The following is a 6,000-nucleotide window of genomic DNA, read 5'->3' as shown; positions in this document are numbered from 1 at the left end:
CGTATAAAGATGTGATCGGAACCTCGTGATCAAAATTAATGAATATATGTGGCTTGTTATAAATTGCGAAAACAGTTGAGAACCTTCATTTTATTCGTAGATAACGTGCTTGCTTAATTAATAATTATTTATAACGGGTGTTCAAATAAAAACGTGGTCAAGTTGGTTCTGAAAATTTGGACGTAGGGCGTAGCGTATAGCAAATGAACTTAAACGTCATCTGTCAAAGCGCTATATCGCCGCTATCAATTTGAATATTTTCGTTTTAAAAAGCGTTTAAAATGGTGTTTTCTCAAGAACAAAAAGTGTTTATCGTAGAGTCCTACTTTTGAAATGGACGCAAGATTGATGGAATATGGAAGTATTCTATTGAGGAATGTTTCATAGAATTTCAAAATCAATTTCCCGGCGTTGTTGAGTACAAAATTTTTCAAAGTGCAGTTCAGCGTTGTGTTAATGTTTTTCGTGAAACGGGCAGTGTAACAAGAAAAGAAGGAAGCGGCCGACCTAAAAAGCGGACTGAAGAATTAAAAGAAAATGTCCAACAAATAATGGAAAATGCGCCAAGAACTTCTGTATGTGTTTTATCACAAATGGTGGGAGTATCAGTCGGTACCTGCCACACAGTGTTAAAAGAAGATTTGCGTTTGTTCTCCTATCGTTTAACTTGTCAGCAAGAACTTCATGAAGTTGATTTTCCGCGACGGGCTGTATTTTGTGAATGGTTTTTAAACAACTACGGTGAACTTCATAATATCACTTTTTTTTTAAGATGAAGCCTGGTTTCATTTAAGTGGTTACGTAAACTCCCAGAATATGAGAATGTGGTCTTCTGAAAAACCAGATAACTTTTTTGTCGAGGGCCCTCTACACGCTCAAAAAATTGGAGTTTGGTGTGCCCTCAATCGAAGGAGGATTTATTTACCTATTTTTTGTAATGGTACTCTTACTGATCAAAGGTATAGAGAAGAAATTATCGCTCCTTTTGTTAATCAGCTGGAAGGAAACGAAATTACAAACTTTTACTTTCAACAAGATGGCGTAAGGGCACATACGGCAGGCGAGACGATGAATATGTTGAGGGAAGTTTTCCAAAATCGACTAATAAGTCTCAATGCTGAACATGAATTTCCACCGAGGTCATGTGATAATATTACGCCGTGTGATTTCTTTTTGTGGCCTTACCTTAAAAACACTTAAAAACACTATTTTTGAACTGCCTATTCCTGATTTAAACCATCGGCAGGCTCGACTTATAGACAAGATTCGTGAAATTAACAATACCCCGAGCATCTTAGAAAATGTCTTTAATTCTTTGAGGAACAGGTGTGAAAAGTGCTTGGAACAAGGAGGGGGACACTTTCCGCAGCTCCTTTAATTGTTTGTTATTGTTATCACGATTATTCTTTAAAATAAAGTTATATAGTCATTAACGTTATTGAAACTGACAGCTGCTATACAGCTCGTTGAGAAATGAGGTTAAGTTGGTCGCTATAAGCTACGCCCTACGTCCAATGTGTCAGAGCCAACTTCGACCACGTTTTTATTTGAACCCTCGTTATTTAAAATGTGGTGTCACTCAACATAGGGTGCCATTTAAAGTTTATGATGGGTATTTTACGCCTCTGCCTCTTAGGGTAGCTTCCAAAACACCAAAACTTACGCCATCACGTGCCCCCCTTGAAAAAAAAATCGACGAGTTTCAGTTTTTTTTTTAATTCCGATATATTCCAGGTGGGAAGTTTTAATTGGAACACCCTGTACATTCAATCGACTTAAAGATAGGTCAACATCGTACCTCTGTCTAATCGTAAGCAATAGGAAATAATTTTAATATAAATTCAGGGATGACGAGAACGGCTGGAGGGCCATTACAAAAAATAAACCGCCCTATAAAAATTCAGCCGGCAGGAACATTTATTCAGCAAGGAGGAAATCTTATTTGGGCTCACAATGGCGGAGTTAACGCGTCAGTTGAGAACTGCATATTTACCAACCACTTTGCCGAATGTGATGCAAACACGGAATCCGGGAAGTAAAGAGGCCGGCATTGTGCGCGCTTTACGGGACAACTCCCGTTTCCGTTATAAATAATTCATATAGGCAGTACGAGCCGGAAAGATGTGTGGGATAAGGCGGCGGCGGCGGCAAGGCCAGGAGGTGCATCAGAACGGGGCAGTGCGTGCACCAGCTGCAGAGGACCAGTTTCAACTAAAAATAGGGTTGCCATCGAAGCTGACCCGAAGAAATACATATTATTTCAAATAGTCGAAACCGGGCATCTAGAATTAGCCTGGTAAGTTGTATCAGAGCGTTGCCAGTTGATACCTTCTTAAATCAACTTTTAGAGAGCGACAAGTAATGGAAAATAATTTAGTGAAACAGATTGCTTTTGTATAACTTCGCGACGTGTTATTTTAGTCATCACATTTTTTTTGTCAATGTGGATGAAGCGCCGAAGATTAAAAATATTCTATTTGTAAGAATAAACGACTAATACCACTAAACACTTTATTATTGTCGATTTTATATTTTCAATTACAGCAGCGGCTTGAAGCCATACATTATTTATTATAAACAAAAGACATGCATTGCCATGGCTATAACTAATGATCACACTTTTTCACGAACTCACCCTCAAACCCGCACTGGGAGCATCACTTATTCTAACACTATTGTTTTAAAAAACTATTTTTAATTTTTACATAGTGTATTAAGTATTAACTAGCCTACCTAGATACACGTTACTAATTTCAAATAAAACTAATACAGGGTGTAACTAAATAAGTGTAAAACATTTAAGGGGGTGATTCCTCATCGAAAAAAAGATAGGATCTTTCATATAAAGAAACTTCATTGGAGCATCCCTTGTTAAGATACAGCCCCTTAAAGGGGGTACATAAAATTTGTTTAACAATTTTTTTCACAAGCACTAAACAAGTTACAATATTGAAATTAACCTGACATTTTCTACTACCAAAAAGACACTTACCCAGTAATTTATTTGGTTTATCCCATGGTTGTAAGGGGTGGAAAACGCAACCCCTAAAATTTATTTCCAACGTAACTTTTTGTCTTATTATTTGTTTACCATTTAAAAATTTATTTCCGATAGTCTGTTTCATTCTAAAAAAAAAGTCTCTTGAATTTTTTGCCCAAAATAAACCAGTTCGCAGCAAAAAATTATTTTACGAACAAGATACATATCGCCATAAAACGAAAATACGAAACTAATTTATCTAGTAGGCCGCTATTAGCGATAATGACAATTAAATTGAAATCAAGCTGTCAGTTTGTAAATTTTTGAAATTGAAGTAATACTAATTGTGTATTGTTGTTCTGTTCTTAATTTGTTACTTTAATAATTCACTTGTTATTAAAATGGCATACACAAATGAGGAAATGGCTGATATGCATTACGTTTACGGTCTGTCGCAGGGGAATGGGTTAGAAGCTTCTACAAGATATGCTGAAATGTATCCTCAACGGCAGCATCCTTCACATAGAATATTTGTCTGACTTCATCAACGATTACGTGAATATGGTTCATTCAACAAAAGAACGCAGGATTGTGGTCGCCATCGAGAAGTAAGAACACCACAGCTTGAGGCAGCAGTACTTAATTTGATAGAAGAACAACCTACTACCAGTACTAGAAAGATTGCTTTCCAGCTAAATGTTGATCATATGACGGTATTTCGAATTTTAAAGGAACATCTCTTATACCCTTACCATCTGCAACGAGTACAGGCACTGTTACCGCGAGACTTTCCGAACCGTCTTGAATTTTGCAATTGGATGCTGGAAATGATTAGAAGAAATCGTGACTTTCTGAAGACGATCGAATTCACAGACGAATGTAGTTTTTCTCGGGACAAGATTATTAATTTTCATAATTACCACATATGGGCTGATGAAAACCATCACGCTATTGTCGAAACTAACCATCAAGAACAGTTTTCTCTTAAGGTGTGGGTCGGAGTTATTGGGGATTATTTAATTGGGCCTCATTTTCTACCTCCTCGATTAAATGGTGAGGCATACGTTCAATTTTTAAGAAAAGTGCATCCCCCCGTACTGCTGGAGGAAGTTCCTTTGGGCGTCAGAAGGGATATGGTTTTTATGCATGATGGGGCTCCCGCCCATTTTAGTCAAGTAGCACGTCAGCATTTAACTGAAACATATGCAAATCAGTGGATAGGTCGAGGAGGACCACAGAATTGGCCCGCTCGATCCCCGGATCTCAATCCTCTGGATTTGTCTACTTGGGGCCATTTGCAGCATTTGGTTTATCGTACTCCTGTTCGCGATGTAGAGGACTTAAGAAACCGCATTATCGATGCGTGCAGGGTAATTAGAGAGACTCCAGGAATATTTGAGCGAATACGTGGCTCAATGCGCCGACGTCTAGACGCATGCGTAATGTCTGAAGGTAGACATATTGAACATTTACTATGATTTCTACATGTTGTATGTTTTGTTATTATTAAATTAGTTTTGATTATTCCCCTTTAATCATTTAATGCAGGTAGTAACTACAAAATAACAGTAAATCCAGTCCGCATTTATGACGATGTATCTCTGTAGTTGTTCGTAAAATAATTTTTTACTGCGAACTGGTTTAATTTGGGCAAAAAATTCAAGAGACATTTTTTTTTAGAATGAAACAGGCTATCGGAAATAATTTTTTAAATGGTAAAAAAATAATAAGACAAAAAATTACGTTGGAAATAAATTTTAGGGGTTGCGTTTTCCACCCCTTACTACCATGGGGTAAACCAAATAAATTACTGGCTAAGTGTCTTTTTGGTAGTAGAAAATGTCAGGTTAATTTCAATATTGTAACTTGTTTAGTGCTTGTGAAAAAAATTGTTAAACAAATTTTATGTACCCCTTTTAAGGGGCTGTATCTTAACAAGGGATGCTCCAATGAAGTTTCTTTATATGAAAGATCCTATCTTTTTTTCGATGAGGAATCACCCCCTTAAATGTTTTACACTTATTTAGTTACACCCTGTATATGTTTTAAAATTAATTATTTTTGCCGTTTTAGAAAGTGTATATATGTATGTAATAAAAAAAAATAAAAATAGTAATCTGATTGATCTGAAAAATTTTTTTAATGCATTTCAAGTTTTTACAAACAACTACCTGGTTTAGCTGAATTATACTACTGTCACTACGTAAAGTAGATAATAATAAAAAGTTATAAAATTAACAAAATACACTTTTTTCTTATTCGGCCACTTCAGAAGTTTATCGGTGCTAGACATATTAAATTTCAGCAGAATTCGATCCTGTTCCGAACGCTTACGAAGAGCAACGGAGGTTTAGTCTCCGGAGTTCAGTTAAAATTTCGAACAGCCTCTGAAAAATCACCGCTTTATTTGTTACATATTTATTTTAATTTTTGAAGTGCTTTTGTAGAGTGTAAGTGCCTACCTTATAATATTAATTATTTCCGTCTTTAGTGACGATACAGTGTAGTTTTGTGTGATATTATGAAAAAGCATGTATTCGAAATCAAGAAAGGGTTAAAACGGTTAGAGCCTACTTTTTGTCCAGAGAAAATGATGTTGTTGCAAAGGGATATCCTATAATTCAACAGGCCTGGTTAGTAAAACGCAGAGTTAAAAATCGTTATGCAGAATAAAAAAATAACTGTTGGGACCAAGTGCATTTTTTGCTTATTTTTTCCGTATAAAAACTAACTACATTAAAATTTATTTTGTTATTTGTACCCGTTTCGTTGTACTAAAGGAAAAACATTTCCTTTATCCGACTAATAAAGTAGAGTAATTTGGCAAATAGTGGAACGCACGATGAAATAACAAGGTCTGTATAAGAATAATACCGTACCAAGTCCGATCCTCCGGAGTAATGGTCGTGTTTACGACCAATAACTTTTACACAGGTGCTGCACTCTACGTGTGTGTAAATCAGTTACTACAGTCGGAGCTTACTTTATTTCCGTCATTTCCTTCCTTATTCTCTCTTTTA

The sequence above is a fragment of the Anoplophora glabripennis genome, unplaced genomic scaffold (assembly GCF_000390285.2).
Source record: "Anoplophora glabripennis isolate ALB-LARVAE unplaced genomic scaffold, Agla_2.0 scaffold443, whole genome shotgun sequence".
Classification (NCBI taxonomy): Eukaryota; Metazoa; Arthropoda; class Insecta; order Coleoptera; family Cerambycidae; genus Anoplophora; species Anoplophora glabripennis.
Note: the sequence above shows the minus strand (reverse complement) of the source record.